Source organism: Manis pentadactyla, chromosome 1, assembly GCF_030020395.1.
Source record: "Manis pentadactyla isolate mManPen7 chromosome 1, mManPen7.hap1, whole genome shotgun sequence".
Taxonomy (NCBI): Eukaryota; Metazoa; Chordata; class Mammalia; order Pholidota; family Manidae; genus Manis; species Manis pentadactyla.
The window spans coordinates 220,258,137-220,276,302 of NC_080019.1; the positions used below are offsets into that span (position 1 = coordinate 220,258,137).

General features: G+C 38.6%; 1 protein-coding gene across 1 annotated transcript in view; it reads left to right on the forward strand.

Annotated features, from left to right (window-relative positions):
* Window positions 1–18,166, forward strand: part of FRMD4B (FERM domain containing 4B) — a 322,173-nt gene that overhangs the window by 86,099 nt on the left and 217,908 nt on the right. The window contains exon 2 of the mRNA XM_057507519.1: window positions 6,801–6,929. The gene's annotated coding sequence lies outside the window, so the exon portion shown is untranslated. The remainder of the gene's footprint in view (window positions 1–6,800; window positions 6,930–18,166) is intronic.

Sequence of the window (18,166 nt, forward strand, 5' to 3'; positions counted from 1 at the left end):
AAAGGAATGAGGACTTCCCCTAATCATCAAAATTTATTATAAAACCATAATAATTAAGACACTGTGTTACTCGTGAAGAGGTATAGAAAACCAGATCAGTGAGACAGAATAGAGAGCCCAGTGATGGACTGAACAGATATGGACCTTTCTATATGACTCAGGAGGCACTGGATGTCAAAGTGGAAACATAGAGCATCAGAAGTAAATGGTATTGGAAAAACTGGTTTTCCATAAGAAAAAAAAAGAAACTCAGATTCTCCATTCACACTTTGTAGAAAAGTAAGTTGAGATAGGTTAAAAACCCAAGTATGAAATGTAACAATTTAAAACCTTTAAGGAGGAAAAGAGGGTATCTTTATGCTCTTAGAATACAGTAGATTTTATAAGCTACAGACACAAAAATCACGCTCAAGAATGACAAGGTTAATGGATTTTGCTACATCAAAATGTGTAACTTTTGCATAAAACAGCACCATAAAATTAAAAGGCAAGGGGGACAACTGATAAAAGATACTTGCAATCTGAAATAATTAACAAAAACTCCATTTCTAGAATCTCTAGCAAATCACTAAGGAAAGCTCAAACTACCCAGTAGAAAAATGGGCAGCTTATTAAGACGTACTTTTCCGGAGAGGGAGATAATGGGCATCACAAATATGAAAAGGTTTTTCACATCCCTAGTAAAATAAGAAAATTCAAGTTTAAAATCATGAGATAGCATTTTACGATGATCTGAGTAGCAGAAACTGAAAAGTTTTAGAGTGAGACTTGGCAAGAAGTTGCGGCAAACAGGAAGCTTGTAGAGTGAGTTGTCATTCCCTGATCAGACTTGAAAAATGTCCTTATTCTGCAACAGATTCTACTGGAGACAATAATCAGCAATGTTTCTCAAAGGAAGGGCTCTTGGTATTTTGTGGAGGACATGTCTTTGTCATTCAGGACTTTGATGCACTGTAGAAAATTTAGCATCCCTGCCCCACCCACCCCCAACTCACAAAAGAATTCCCACATTTTCAAGTAACCCCAAGGAGAGCTGCCCCCTGTGAGACTTACCAGGGGAAGCCCTGCTCCTAGACCCATGCAAAGCTGCCCCATCCTCTGCCTGAACGTCCTCTACAGCTGAGTAGAGAGACCTGGACATGGAGGGAGAACCATGCAGGGTGTGCACTGGAGCATCCTTTGTTAATGACCAACCACATAGCCATCAGTCCTGAAGTGGAAAATTAAACTGTGGTAAGGTCATATGATAAAGTACTGCACAACAGTTAATGATCTGTATGGAGCAAAATGAAAATATCTCAAAAACAATGTTGAGTATAATGTAATATATAGCATGATGCACTTTATAGAAAGCTTAAAAACCACACCACTACAGGATATATTGTTTTGGATACACACACACACACACATTCATGAACTGGATACCCACCAAATTAATAATTGTTGTTGCCTCTGAAGAGAAAGGAATCGTTGGACTGGAGAAAGTAACATTAGCATAGAGGATTAAACTTCTGTGTGGTTCTGTTTCTCAAAAACGTAAAGGCAGGACGTGAGATGAATATGAAGAGCAACGTTTTTCATTTTGAGTGACAGACATATGGACAAGAGTTTGTTCCATCATCCTTTGTAGATCGTTGTATTTTCTCCACTCCCCCACCCCCTTGGGCTGCTGAGTGGGTGGGCCGGGTGGAAGGCTGAGTGCAGGGCCAAGCCAGGCAGCACTGGAAGCAGCCCAATGCTGGACGAGCCAAGTGAGGACCCTGGCATCCTCGCCGGCACTGCTTTGAGCTCCAAGAGGATGTGCCCACTTCTTTGCTTCATTTCTCTATTGCCCAAATGTTCCTCCTAGAATAACACTTCCCCTTATTTCCTCTGTCTTCCAAGTTATGATATTGTCACCTAAGCAAGCCAGAAATTTGTCAGCTGCTCGGTGTTCAGCAGAATGAGGCATTCAACTGATGTCTAAACAATCTGAGTCCTCCTCATCCCCATCCCTGCAATTATGTTCCTACATTTCTTTTTTTTCTGAGCATTTTTTTTTACTGTGGTGTACTAACATAAAATTTACCATTATAACTATTTTTAAATGTGCAATTTAGTGGCTTTAAGGACATTACACTGTTGTGCACCATCTTCACCATCCACCTCCAGAACTTCTTCATCCCAAGTTGAAATTCTATGCCCATTAAACAGTAATTTTCCAGTCCCCAGTCTCTTCTCCCCTGATAACCTCTATCCTACTTTCTGTCTCTATGAATTCCACTACTCTAAGGACCTCATGTCAATGGAATCATGCAGTATTTGCCTTTTGCATCTGGCTCATTCCCCTTACTGTACTGTTTGCAAGACTCATCCACGTTGTAGCATGTATCAGAATTTCATTCTTTTTAAGAATGAACACGATTCCACTCTGTGAATCTACTACATTTTGTTTATCCATTCCTCCGTTGATAGGCACTTGGGTTCTCTCTGCCTTTTGGCTGTTGTGAACAATATAGCATATAATGCAGCTGTGAACATGGTGTACACATATCTGTTTGAGAACCTGCTTTCAATTCTTTGGAGCATATACCCAGAGGTGGAGTTGCTGGATCAAAATGGTAATTTTATGTTTAATTCTTTGAGGAGCTGCCAAATTGGTTTTCACAGTGGCTGCACCATTTCACATTTCCATCAGTGATGCACAAGGGTTCCAAATTTTCATCTATACTAGTTATTTTCCACTTTCTAAAAATAGCCAAACAGTGAATGCAAAGGGGTATCTCATTGTACCTTTGTCCTGCTGGTCTTTTACAAATAGTGTTAAGAAAACATTGTACTTGTCTTCTGTCCAATTGATCGAGCCATAACACCTAATACATAACAATGCTTTTTAGTATTTCAGCATTTCCCAAAATGTGTTCTAAAGAATATAGGTCCTATCAGAGGCTTCTGTGAGGAAGAGGGAGGATCTGTGGGCCAATAAGTTGAGAAACAATACAAACTCCAGCAAAGTCAAATCCAGTGCATACTTAACTTTGGCAAATCTTAGACATGAGTGGGAGATGGTATCTCCCATTTCTTAGTTGATCTCAGTTCCTTCAAGTATCTCACCATGCTAAGAGTGATTCTGTTATTCAAAGATATGCATCTTTTTACATAAGTAAAACCAACTCTTTCATGTGGTACTCAATGAAAATTTTATCTCCAACAAGTTTGGAAGAAAAACTGGCTACATTGATGCTGATGTGGGCTCTACCCTGGCGCCTTCCTTAACGGATTCTTAGTGTTAATTTTGAACATACACGGTTTTCACTGTGAGCTGACTTTAGAAACTATTTCCCAAGTAAGATGTAATTTTACTGTATATCTTCCCCTTGAAGATTGAAAATAATATATTTTCAAGACCCTGAAAAGTCCTATGATAAGAAACCTAATGAACATAGTTTAAACTAGGAGTTGGCAAACTGTCTCTGTGAAGGTTTACATAGTAAATACTTTTGGCCTTGTGTCTGTCACAACTATTCAACTGTGGGATTGTAGTAGCTCCATAGCAACCGTAGACATTTACAGTCATCTGTAAATGAATGGATGTGGCTACGTGACAGAAAAACTTTATTTACAAAAACAGGCAGCAGGCTGGATTTGACTGGCAGGCAGCAGTTTTCTCACTCCTGGTTTAGACTGGCATGGCCAAAGTTTATTTAATTGTTGCCATCCCTCCTTTTTTTTTCTCCTTTAAACCTAAAACCTATAGCGGACCCTTAGATTCCTAAATTCAAATATTAGAGGGCTTCAGCTCTTCATGAGTGCACTGAAGGTTGATAGCATGTAGCAGACTGCAACTCTTCTAGTATCTGGATTTTCACTGCTGTGGTACCAGGACTAGTTACTTAATGGGTGTTACAGGTTGAATCATATCCTCCTAAAATTCATATTTGGAGCTCTATTCTCCAATACCTCAGAATATAACTGTTTGGAGATGGGACTTTTGAAGAGGTAATTAAGTAAAAAATAAGGTCTTAAAGAATGAACTAGTGGTTACCAAAGGGGAGGGGTGTGGGAGGGCAGGTGGGGAGGGAGGGAGAAAGGGACTGAGGGGTATTATGTTTAGTGCACATGGTGTGGGAGATCATGGGGAGAACAGTGTATCACAGAGAAGGCACATAGTGGATCTGTGGCAACTTGCTGCACTGATGGACTGTGACTGCATTGTGGTATGGGTGGGGACTTAATAATATGGGTAAAATGTAGCAACCACATTGTTTTTTCATGCGAAACCTTCATAAGAGTGTATATCAATCATACCTTAATAAAAAATGTGTAAATAAATAAATAAATAAATAAATAAATAAAAAGTGGGGAAAAAAAGGTCTTAGGCTGTTGGGGTGGGCCCTGATCCAGTCTGATTGGTGTCCTTATAAGAAAAGGAAATTTGGACACAGGGATGTGCACACAGAGAAAAGACTGTGAAGGGGCAGCGAGTGTAGGTAAAAATCTGAAAGCTAAGGAGAGAGGATTCAGGAGAAACCAACCCTGTCAGCACCTTGATCTTGAATTTCTAGCCTCCAGAGCTGTGAAAGCTGTTTGAGTCACGCTGCCTGTGACAGTTTGTTATAGCAGCCCTAGCAAACTAATACAATGAATGATAATAACTCATCCACTTTATTTGAGATTTTGAACTTCTTTGCTCATCCTTAGGTACCTAATATTACAAGTTTCTTTCACTGAATTTTATGGGTGAAGTTAAATAATTAAATCATATGCCCTTAGTTGTATTTGCATATTTGGTATATTCAAAGATCTTAAGACATACCCCTCATGCATGTTAAGAGTCATTGTGGTCAGTATTCCCGTAATGCTCTTCGCTCATTTTTCCTCTCTTCAAGTCCTTAGGCTCCTTATAAATACTGCCCGTTCTGGTCCCATTTCTAGGCTGTGGGGTTTTCACAGAGATGCTTATTTCCTTGGGTCACAGTGCTGCTTGCTGCAGGCAGGAAGTCAGTGGGCATGGGCCATAGAGTCAGAGAACTTACTAGCTGTGTGTAACCTCAGACAAGGTATTACATTACCCTGACTCACTTTCCTCATCTTCATGACATAATAGTACATACATTATTTCTGGAGTTCCTAGAAGCATTAGCTGCAATGTGAACGATATGCTGGGCACATTCATGGCCTACGGTGGGCACTAATAAATGGCAGCTTTTCTGGGCAGTCAAGAAGTATCTGCCCATTTCTGTGTTATCTGCCCTTGTGATCCAGCTTGATATCAGCTATGTAATCTATGTTAACACAGCTAAAGAAGTAAGGGACTTAACTAGTTCCTGACACATGATGCTAGACTCTGCTTGTTATGTTATTATTTATAAGGCTTAATCCCTCAAGGAACTTTTGTCATTTGATGGACCCATGGTAGCTGTAGAGAGAGTTTTGTAAGGCAGAAAATGGACTGAGTCATTCAGTGCCAGTTATCACAGGGTATATTGTGGCAAGTCACTTTCTCTCTTTCTGAGCCTTATTTATCTTTTCTGTTAATGGGGGCTTGTAGTATACCATACCTCTAATTTATTCTATTTAAGTGCAGGGCTTTACCCTAAGAAGCCACGGAGACCAAGGGGGCGACTGGGTATTAGGCCTTCATTCTCATTTAGTACTGCCTAAACCATCCCCATTCCCATGACTATCCCCTGTCAACATTAGATGTGACTATTTAAACTTCGTTTTGTTAGCACTTTAATGTTTAGTTTAAAACTCCTTACATAAAATCAGTCTCTTATTAGCTTTAAGAGTTCAAAGTGAACTCATTTCCTAAAACAATATCTCAATTTTCATCCTAAAAGGAAACTAAAAAATATTACCTACAAGAAACCCCCAAACTACAGCATGCTCTCATTGCACATGAGCTCCTTGGATATCTAGTTCTGTTGGAAAAGGTGGATTTGCCACATGGCATCAGTAAGGAGAGAGGAAGCAGAGGGGCTTGTGAATGAATCGTACTGAGTTCTCTCTGCTTCCTGCCGCCGTCTTCCACCTCACGCCTGCGTCCACATCTAGGGAGAGGTGACGGTCAGACAGGGTAGGGAGGTGCACTGGGGCCGCACTGCAGCTTTATTAAACCACCTTGCAAAACGGTGACTAACACATCTGGTGCTTTGCCCTTTTCTTGTCCAGCTTTTACTCGCAGGTGCGGGTGGGACAGTCTGGGCCCACAGTTGGCAAGGGAGCAGTGTTTCTGATTTAAGGAGAGCTTCTGGGGAAGAGCTGTTGCCTTTTCTTTTACAGGGAGAATGACAGATACATATAAATGAGTATCTTAAGGCGCCATACACACACTCAATTTCATCAGTATTCATGACATGCATTTCATTCTCTCCACAACTGACATCTGTTAGAAACGAGATTTGGGAGTGCCTTCCTGGTTTCAGTAATTCTGAATCACGGATTCTGAGGTGCTATTTTATTGATTCGTCCCACTTTGACAACCCTGATTTTACAACTGACTGTAGATAACTTTTAGCACTTCAGAATCTCCTCCTACAGAGACAAAAGTGTAACACCGTATATTCAATGAAATGCATTGTGTCAGAAGCCAAGCCAGTATCAGATCTTCAGTTGTTAAGAATAGCTTCAATTTTGTCTGTATTTTGAGATGACACTATACTAAATCTCACTTAATTAGGTACATTTCTAAAACGTGATTAAACTGTAGCCAGCCAGGAGAAAATTGAAAGTAAATTAAAAGTGTCACTGACTTGAGATTTCTGGTCCTTTCCTGTGGGCCTACAGAAAATAAGAAGCTTCTGTCTTCTGTGTTACAGGCTTTGATGAGAAATCCAGAAGAAAGGATGTGTGAAAGAAAAAGATGACGCCTGTGCATGGCAAACAAAATCCAAAGATTATTACAGTGAAAACATAAGGAAGGCAAGAGAAGACTCACCTAGTTAAAGGTAAGTGGCCATCTCTGTAAATGCTGCACTCCAATGTCAGAACAGGGAGGTGGGCTTGTGCATGTTTGTGAGTGAGCATTGACCTATCATGTGGGGATAGGATAGGAAATGATCGGAATCCTGATACGACATGCCATGAAAATATTTGTGCTGCTAGCAATGAGAAAGAAAATTAGTACATACAGTTAGTTCCCTATTCTTAATAAAATAAAAGCTAAATTGTCTAAAAGTTTAATAATAGATTTACATTTTATAAAGGAGTCCTTTTCCCAGAGAGCAAAACAAATGAACCAAAAAAAAAAAAACCAAAATAAACAGTGTACTGTGCCACAGGCCTATTTCCTACAATATATTTCCAATATTTTATACACATAAATTATTTTTTTTATCCACAGTTGAATACTTGACTGGTTTAAGTTCAGTGGACAGTTGGGCAAGCTATTGGTTGATTATTTTTATACATGCAATAATTTTCCTCTTTAGCTTAGGTGTACTAAAGGTATGCTTTGTAGCCTTTGTATCAGTATTTTAGTTTTTTCTTGTCTTCCACTAATTTGTAGAAAATAATGGGAGTGGGTGTGTGTGAAATATTTCAGTGGTTGCCCAAGCATTACCATAATGATGGCAATACTGTAGAAGCCAAACCGTGGGCTCGTAGGCAGCACTACCATATGATATCTCACAATGCTTCTTCATTAGTTGATCTCAGAAGTCCATATTTGTCAGGCATAGGTGGTTTGAAGGGGATTAATGCATAACATGCAAAATTGTAAATTGTGCACAAGTAGAAAGTACCATGGTTAAGGACAGCTTTCACATTAGACTCCTCAAAAGGCTTTCTTGGGTGAAATAATGGCAGGATTGCAACTTCCAATGCCAGGCCCTGCTGGAGAGGACTGTCACGTAGCCATCAAGGGCATGGACTCTGGAGTCTTGCTCTCCACATATCACTTATATGACTGTGGTCACAATGGTTATTCTTCCTTTGCCTCAGTTTCCTTGAGTACATGAGGATAAGTAGGTGAAATGAGTTAATATATACAAAGCAGATGGAAGAATGGTAAACATATAAAAAGTGTTCAATAATTATTAGCTGATTTTATCATTGAGTAAAGTGTCCTTCAAGGAAGGAAATTTCAGTTGTTTGTTTGTGGGGGTGTTGACATGTGGAAGGACCCAGAAGGTGTTGGAGAAGTGGAGGGTACTCTTTCTAACCTTGGGCATATTTGCACTGTCCAAGTGGCTATCATGGGAGACCATGGGCAGAGATAAAGGAATGTTATGGGGGTTTGGTGCATTTCTCAAGCTCTTATTGATTTAGGTCCTTCAATAAGTATTGGAAAATAATGCACTTAAAAATGCTGTGGGCTCTTCTTAAATCATAAACACATCATCTCAGGCTGTTTGGTAATCCGTTGGGCATGGCATGACCTGGCCCTAGGCACTTTCTCCAACCTCATTCCTTAGCTGTCTGCTCACTCTTACCTCCTTCCAGACCCTCTAAATCACACCAGCTCTTTTCCACTTGGAGTCTTTGCACACATGACCCAATGCCATCTGGGTGCTCTCCCTCCCTTGAACCTGACTCCTTTGTATCTTCACTTTAATCTTAGACTGGGTTTTCTCTGGCTTCTCTACTAAGGAGCAGCCCCCTTTGTGACATTATCTTCCAAAAATATTTCCCCTGCTGACATTCTCATCAACAGTAACTGAGAGCCTTTTTATCCATAACCTTGCAACAAGGAGTACTCAAAAAATATTTTTCCTCCTTTCCAGTCTGACAGGTGATGAACTTGGTTATAAAAGTAGGTGAAAGAAGATGCACAGATGTGCAGTGAGGGTGGACTTAGTCATTTGCTAACTTATCGTCAGAACCTGTTTCCTTTGTACCACTTATTACCACTGGGAATTATTTTCTTTATTTGGCTCTTTAGTTATTTTTCCCCTGCTTTCCTTATTGTTGACTTTCCATAAGGCCTAGGATGGTGTTTGCCTTCTCACAGTAATATTCTAGGATCTTGGTCCAGCAACTGTCGTACATGTGCTCGAAAAGCATTTTGGAAAGGGAAAGAATGAATGAGAAAGATAAGGACCCTGCCCTCAGGAGCACAGATATCATAATTAAGAAAGCTGATTACTCTGCAGTGCTAGAGGCTCAGAAACTGGAGGAGGAGAGAATCAGTGCATCTCAGAAGAAAATGCACTCACGGGCAGGAACAATATTGTAAAGTTTAATAGCCAGTTAGCACAAGTAAGAATCAACTTGAACAGGTATTGGCCACGGTGCTGGGCAGGGTGTTTACCCCTGGTTGCTAGATTCAGAGGAGGTGGGGTGGGATGCAAGGGTAGGGCTCAGGGCAGTGAGAAATTGCCAATTTTAGGTATTTTAATGTCAAGTGCAGCTGTATATGTGCATTCCTACTGAATATCAGCCCTGATTGTAGTACAAAGCAGAATCCCTTCTGATCCTGTTTGTCCTGAAGTCTTGTTCTCTGCTTTCATCTGGGGGCCTGACACCCTCAAATTTTACCCCTGAGCACTCTCTGCCCCCATTATATACCTGCTCATCCTCCCTTATATCTGCTTTAAACAACCAAGGCCATCACCTGTCAGACTTACAAGGATGAAAGAAATTCAAAATACTCCTTGTGGGAAAGATATAAAAGGGCTCTCATAGTCACTGGTGATGACCGTGTCAGAAGGAGCACTATTTTGGAAGCTAACTCAGCAGTATTTATCAAATGTTAAAAGCACATTCCTGCTGACCAGGTAATAGAACTTTCAGGAGTTTTGTCTTCCAGACAAACTGGTACAAATACAAAATGACATATACATAAGTATCTTCAATCTAGCACTGTTTTAATAGCAAAAATATGGCATCAGTTTATATGTTTGTTGATAGAAGAATAGTGTGTAAATTATGTTACTTCCATCTAATAGAACAATGTGGCCTTTAAAAAGTGTTAAGATAGATCTCCAAAATGTATTACATGAAAGGGAAAGAAGCTGCCGAAATTGGGTATATTGTGATCACATTTATTAAAAGCAAATGAACACAACCCAAGTGTCCATCAGCAGATGAATGGATAAGCAAAACGTAGCATACAATGGAATATATTATTTTGCCATAAAGATTAATGAAGTTCTGATATGTGCTGTAACTTGGATAAGCCTTGAAAACATTACACCCAGTGACACAAAAGGAAAAAAAGTATATGATTCCACTTATATTGAAATATCTAGAATAGGCAAATTCATAGAGACAGCCAGTAGATTAGAGGTAATCAGGAGCTGGGATGAGTGAGGAATGGGGGTTATTGATTAATGGGTTCAGTTTAGAGTGATCAAAAAGTTTTGGAAATAGATGGTGGTGGTGAATATTGCACAACATGTGAATGTAATTAATGCCACTAAATTATACACTTAAAAATTATTAAAGTGGCAGATTTAAGTCATATATATTTTACCACAATTTTAAAAATATTTAAAGAAAAAGCAAATGAATAAACAAAAAAATGAAAGCATGAAAACACATGCATACCATGTAGTCTAAAGATACCTTTGGATTGTTGATGGTGATTACATATAACAGATGGAATTAAGAAAAGAACAGGAGAAAAGGAAATTTTGTCCTGTATAATTGTATTTTTTTACATTTTTCACAATGAGCAATATTTCATAATTATTTTAATTGAAGGTTTTTAAAAAGTCAATATGATCTGTGGTAAAACCCTGGGAGCTGGTAGTTTTCTAGTTTGTGCAACCAAAAAAATCTTGAAAGGTCTGTTTGCAATTGAACATGCTCACGTCTAACTTCCCTATGTAATGTTTAAGCTGGAGTGAGAATTTAATTATTGTTTAAAACACAAAATAGTTTTCCTTTTCTAGATTAAATTACATCTTGTAGATAAACAGTCTCTCAATATAGAAAGAATTTGGTCTTATCCCTCCCTCAATGAAGACTGACTCCTCTATCTAGTAATTTACTTCAAAGCAAGATGCTTCTGTTTATAGTTTTATATTCCTTACTTTGGCAAAGTGTTTGAGGCATGTTGGCTATAAAAAATGAGTGTCAGTATCTGAACACTAGAAATTTTTATTCATGCTAAGAAAATTTTTTTTAACCCCAGTAATGTTGCAGAAAAACACCATTTTAATGGGTCACCCACTTAACAAAAAGTTTAACCCCTGTAATGTAATCATAAGTTTATGTAAGTAAGGAGAAAGTATGAAAGGATGTGTACACCAGGCTATTCATGTTGATAACCTCAAGGAGATCATATGATGGGTGACATCAGATGAAAGGAGATTATTTACTTTTTTTATATACCTATATGTTGAATTATTAACCTTAAGGGCTTTTCTTAATAGCTTTATTAAGGTATAACTGACCTACAATAAACTGCACATATTTAAAGTTTAAGATTTGAGAAAAAAATTGTAATTATATAAGGAGGTAGATATTAACTAAACTTATTGTGGTAGTCATTTCATAATATACGTATGTCAAGTCATTATGTGGTATACCTTAAACTTATATGGAGTTGTAACTCAATGATGTCTCAATAAAATAAAAGAGAGAGGTGGGAGAATGATGAAACTGACAAAATATTTTCAAATTTAGAGTGCCCTCCAAGAACTCTGAAATGTCTTGCTTTGTATTGAATGATCAGCACCACTTAGACAATAAAGTAAAGCAGCAGCTCACAGCTGAGAAGCAAAAACAAAAACAAAAAAATAAAATAATAAGGTGTATGGTTTGATAAGTTTTGACATATGTATATACCCATGAAACTGTCTCCATAATCAAGATGATGAAAACATCCATCGTTCCCAAAAGTTTCCTCGTGCCCCTTTGTAGTCCTTCCTTCCTACCCTACCCAACCTCTCTTTTGTCCTGGGCAACCACTGATCTCGTTTCTATCATTGTCCATTAGTTTGCATTTCTTACAATTTCACATACACGAAATCATACAGTATATAACCTTTGTGTCTCATTTCTTTTACTCAGCATAACTATTTTGAGATTCATCCATGATGTACCATGTATGGCTAGTCCGTTCTTTTTTATTGTTGGGTTATACTCCATTATATGAACAAACGCCCATTTGTTTTATTTCTATTGATGGACATTTCAGTTGTTTCCAGTTTTTCACTATTACAAATAACACTACTGTGAACATTCAAGTCTAAGTCTTCATATGGACAAATGCTTCCATTTCTCTGTAGTGGAATGGCTGAATCATATGGTAGGTGCATGTTTAACTTTTCAAGAAATTGCCATACTTTTTTGAAGTGGTTATACTATTTTTTACAGCCCCACCTGCAGTGAATGAGAGTTCCAGTTCTTTCATATCTTTGTCAATATTTGTTATGATCAGTCTTTTTCCATTTTATCCATTCTAATAAGTATGCAGTAGTAACTCATTGTGGTTTCAATTTGCATTTCCCTAATTACAGATAATGTTATCTTTTCATGTTCTCACTTGCCATCTGTCTATCTTTTCAATGAATTGCACATTTTTTTCATTAGGTTGTGTGTTTTCTTAATGAGTTTTGAGAGTTCTTTATATATTCTAGGTACACATCCCTTATCAGATGTATGCTTTGGGAATATTTTCCCCCAGTCTCTGGCTTGTTTTTTCTTTTTCTCAATAGTGTATTTCAAAGAGCAGAAATTATTACTATGTTTAGTTTTAATTTGAATTACTACAGTGAGGAACATTCAAAGATATTTGTCAGCTGTAGGAACTTTTACGTTTAGATACCTACACCTCATGATATCAAGAATATTGAAATGTACATGTGTCACACATTACAAAATATTTTATTAGTCTATACTTTTTTAAAAGACCCTTTCATTTTGAAATTGTTTGTTACAAGAAACTCATTTAGTTTATTATTGACTATAATTTATCAGGACTCATCATGCATTTTTGATGATTCATGCCAAGTAAAAAAATCGAACATAAAAATATTTGAAAATATAATGCAATTTAATTAATACTAGGGCTTGTCAACTGATGAAGTTGACAATTTGTTAACTTTTATAGACATTAAGTTAAGTATTTGTTACTTTAGGTTGGGTAGTTTTCACATTTAGAAGTCAGTAAGTTTGTTTGCTTATTTTTTAGCTCTAGAATAATTTTTCCAGGCCTCTGAAAATTGTATAGCTTCTACACTTCAGATAAATCAATCTGGTTAAGAGAGATTTAAAGTAAACTGTAATAATTAATAAATTAAAAAGAAAACACAAATAATTAAACATCTTCCCAACTATGTAATAGATAATGGTTAGTTGTCAGAAACAGGTATTTGGAAATAGGCTGGCATTTAGAACACTGAACATTGAGGAATTTGATGCGTTTCTGCTGGTGCCTGAATTTCCTGCTAAAGTTTGATTAAAACAAATGGTCAAACACACTCTCCTCTGAAGTCTCAGGAAATGATGGCTCTTGTTTTTTAAATTTTCTTATTTAAAAATTTTTTCTTTTATTTCAAAATTTATGCCTGATATTGGTAAAAATAAACTGCAGAAGTATTTTGTCATGGTGAACATTAAAACCCTCATCATTCACTCTTCAAGTTAACTGTTAAACATTTTCTTTAAAGTAAATAGGCAAAGAGACATGAGTCCTTTTGTTCTTTTGAAAGCAAAGAATAACTTTACAGCTATCAAAGATACATATGAATATAGAAAAATCTAAATGCCAAGTGAGTGCTGAGATTAAACTATGTGCTCTTCCTATGGAAGTCTGCTTGAAAATCATTAAAAAATGTTAAATGCTCAGCATCACTAGTCATTAGGGAAATACAAATCAAAACCACAATGAAATATATATATATATATATAAATGTTGGTGAGGCTGTGGAGAAAGTGGAATCCTGTGCACTGTCGGTGGGATGTAAAATGGTATAGCCACTGTAGAAAGCAGAATGGTGATTCTTCAAAAAAATTAAATATGGAATTACTGTATGATCCAGCAATTCCACCTCTGGTTATATATCTAAAAGAAATGTAAGTAGAGATTTAAACAGGTATTTGTACACCAATGTTCATAGTGTTATTATTCACAATAGCCAAGGGTAGAAACAATCCAAGTGCCCATTAATGGATGAATGGATAAACAAAATGTGGCGTGTACATATATATACATTACATACTATGAAATATTATTCTGGCTCAGAAAAGAAGGAAATTCTGACACATGGTACAATATGGATCAACCTTGAAAACATTCTGCTAAATGAAATAAGCCAGACACTATAGGACAAACACTGTATGATTCCATTTATATGAGTACCCAGAGTGGTCAAATTCATAAAGACAGAAAGCAGAATGTTGGTTTTAAAGGGAAATTTTTTTACTTTCCTATTAAATGATGCTTTATACTCTGGATGTTAGTAGTGCAAATTCAGATGCAACAATTTACTCGCCAGCTGCCAGGCACTCTTTTAAGACTTTATGTGCAGTAACTTGTATAATCTTTAACAGAACTAAAAAATACTGTTCTTTCCATTTCACAGATGAGGACATTGAGAACAGAGAAGTTAGTAATATGCCCAAAGTTACACAGCTAGTAAGAGGTAGAGCTGGTTGTCAAACACTGGAGTTTCTCCACCTCCCAACTATGAAGAACATTAGTGTCAGCCGAGCTGTCTATCTGTACACTGTGTGATCATTTCTAGGTTTTCTACTGGATAGTTATACCTGAAAAGCTGGAGTGTATTGATACAGTATTAGCTTTTCTTCAGTAGAGGCCTGTGACCAAAAATATATAAATAATTTGTCTCCAGCTGGAAATTACTTTTTCACATTCACCCCACTTTTTACTAATGTCAGTTATGAAAGAGACACAAGAGAATACTATACATAAAAATGCAAGTTTTCTAGGTTTCATCAGGGAAAAGCTCTGGAAGGGAAATCTCCATATTGGAAGGAAGAGGGAGAGGGGCGGAAGATGGCGGCGTGAGTAGAGCAGCGGAAATCTCCTCCCAAAACAACATATATCTATGAAAATATAACAAAGACAACCCTTCCTAGAATAAAGACCAGAGGACACAGGACAATATCCAGACCACATCCGCACCTGAGAGAACCCAGCGCCTCGCGAAGGGGGTAAGATACAAGCCCCGGCCCCGCGGGAGCCGAGCGCCCCTCCCCCCAGCTCCCAGCGGGAGAAGAGCAGGCAGAGCGGGAGGGAGACGGAGCCCAGGACTGCCGAGCACCCAGCCCCCGCCATCCGGGCCAGAGCGCAGACACAGTGCGTGCCCAGGGGGCCCCGGATGCTAGGGAAACAGGGCAGCAAGAACAGTGAGCGGGCACCGGAGGCCGGGTGCCGGAGGACATAAGAAAAGCGCGCGACCATTTTCTTTTTTTTTTTTGCTTTTTTGCTGTTTTGTTTTGGCGAGCGCTTTTTGGAAGTCTTAAAGGGATAGGGACCCCAATACTAGGGAAACAGGGCAGAAAGACCGGTGAGCAGAGGCCTGAGGCTGGCACCGGAGAATAAAGAAAAACGAACGACCACCTTTTTTTTTTTTTTTTTAATTAAAAACTTTTTTTTTTTTAATTAAAAAAATTTTTTTTTTCTTTTTTTTTTTTTGGTGGTCGTTGTTTTGTTTTGGCGGGTGCTTTTTGGAAGTCTTAAAGGGGCAGGGCGGGACACTTAATCCAGAGGTAGGGAATCCGGGGATCTCTGGGCACCCTAACCCCCGGGCTGCAGGGAGCAGGGAGGCCCCTTACGGAGATAAATAGCCTCCCAGCCGCTCCTGCTCCAACGCGACTCCACCATTTTGGAGCAGCTGCCTGAGCCAGGCCACGCCCACGGCAACAGCGGAGATTAACTCCATAGCAGCCGGGCAGGAAGCAGAAACCTTGTCTGCGCGCAGCTACCCAGCACAAGCCACTAGAGGTCGCTGTTCTCCCAGGAGAGGAGGGCCACAAACCAACAAGAAAGGAAGTCCTTCCAGCCATCACTCGTCCCAGTTCTGCAGACTATTCCTATCACCATGAAAAGGCAAAGCTACAGGCAGACAAAGATCACAGAGACAACACCAGAGAAGGAGACAGACCTAACCAGTCTCCCTGAAAAAGAATTCAAAATAAGAATCATAAACATGCTGACAGAGATGCAGAGAAATACGCAAGAGAAATGGGATGAAGTCCGGAAGGAGATCACAGATGCCAGAAAGGAGATTGCAGAAATGAAACAAACTCTGGAAGGGTTTATAAGCAGAATGGATAGAATGCAAGAGGCCATTGATGGAATTGAAATCAGAGAACAGGAACGCATAGAAGCTGACATAGAGAGAGACAAAAGGATCTCCAGGAATGAAACAATATTAAGAGAACTGTGTGACCGATCCAAAAGGAACAATATCCGTATTATAGGGGTCCCAGAAGAAGAAGAGAGAGGAAAAGAGATGGAAAGTATCTTAGAAGAAATAATTGCTGAAAACTTCCCCACACTGGGGGAGGAAGTAATCGAACAGACCATGGAAATACACAGAACCCCCAACAGAAAGGATCCAAGAAGGGCAACACCAAGACACATAATAATTAAAATGGCAAAGATCAAGGACAAGGAAAGAGTGTTAAAGGCAGCTAGAGAGAAAAAGGTCACCTATAAAGGGAAACCCATCAGGCTAACGTCAGATTTCTCAACAGAAACCCTACAGGCCAGAAGAGAATGGCATGATATATTTAATACAATGAAACAGAAGGGCCTTGAACCAAGGATACTGTATCCAGCACGAATATCATTCAAATATGACGGTGGGATTAAACAATTCCCAGACAAACAAAAGCTGAGGGAATTTGCTTTCCACAAACCACCTCTACAGAACATCTTACAGGGACTGCTCAAGATGGGAGCACTCCTAGAAAGAGCACAGCACAAAACACCCAACATATGAAGAATCGAGGAGGAGGAACAAGAAGGGAGAGAAGAAAAGAATCTCCAGATAGTGTATATAGCAGCTCAATAAGGGAGCTAAGTTAGGCAGTAAGATACTAAAGAGGCTAACCTTGAACCTTTGGTGACCACGAATTTAAAGCCTGCAATGGCAATAAGTACATATCTTTCAATAGTCACCCTAAATGTTAATGGGTTGAATGCACCAATCAAAAGACACAGAGTAACAGAATGGATAAAAAAGCAAGACCCATCTATATGCTGCTTACAAGAAACTCACCTCAAACCCAAAGACATGTACAGACTAAAAGTCAAGGGATGGAAAAACATACTTCAAGCAAACAACAGTGAGAAGAAAGCAGGGGTTGCAGTACTAATATCAGACAAAATAGACTTCAAAACAAAGAAAGTAACAAGAGATAAAGAAGGACACTACATAATGATAAAGGGCTCAGTCAAACAAGAGGATATAACCATTCTAAATATATATGCACCCAACACAGGAGCACCAGCATATGTGAAACAAATACTAACAGAACTAAAGGGGGATATAGACTGCAATGCATTCATTCTAGGAGACTTCAACACACCACTCACCCCAAAGGATAGATCCACTGGGCAGAAAATAAGTAAGGACACGGAAGCACTGAACAACACAGTAGAGCAGATGGACCTAATAGACATCTATAGAACTCTACATCCAAAAGCAGCGGGATATACATTCTTCTCAAGTGCACATGGAACATTCTCCAGAATAGACCACATACTAGGCCACAAAAAGAGCCTCAGAAAATTCCAAAAGATTGAAATCCTACCAACCAACTTTTCAGACCACAAAGGCATAAAACTAGAAATAAACTGTACAAAGAAAGCAAAGAGGCTCACAAACACATGGAGGCTTAACAACACGCTCCTAAATAATCAATGGATCAATGACCAAATCAAAATGGAGATCCAGCAATATATGGAAACAAATGACAACAACAACACTAAGCCCCAACTTCTGTGGGACACAGCAAAAGCAGTCTTAAGAGGAAAGTATATAGCGATCCAAGCATATTTAAAAAAGGAAGAGCAATCCCAAATGAATGGTCTAATGTCACAATTATCAAAATTGGAAAAAGAAGAACAGATGAGGCCTAAGGTCAGCAGAAGGAGGGACATAATAAAGATCAGAGAAGAAATAAATAAAATTGAGAAGAATAAAACAATAGCAAAAATCAATGAAACCAAGAGCTGGTTCTTTCGAGAAAATAAACAAAATAGATAAGCCTCTAGCCAGACTTATTAAGAAGAAAAGAGAGTCAACACAAATCAACAGTA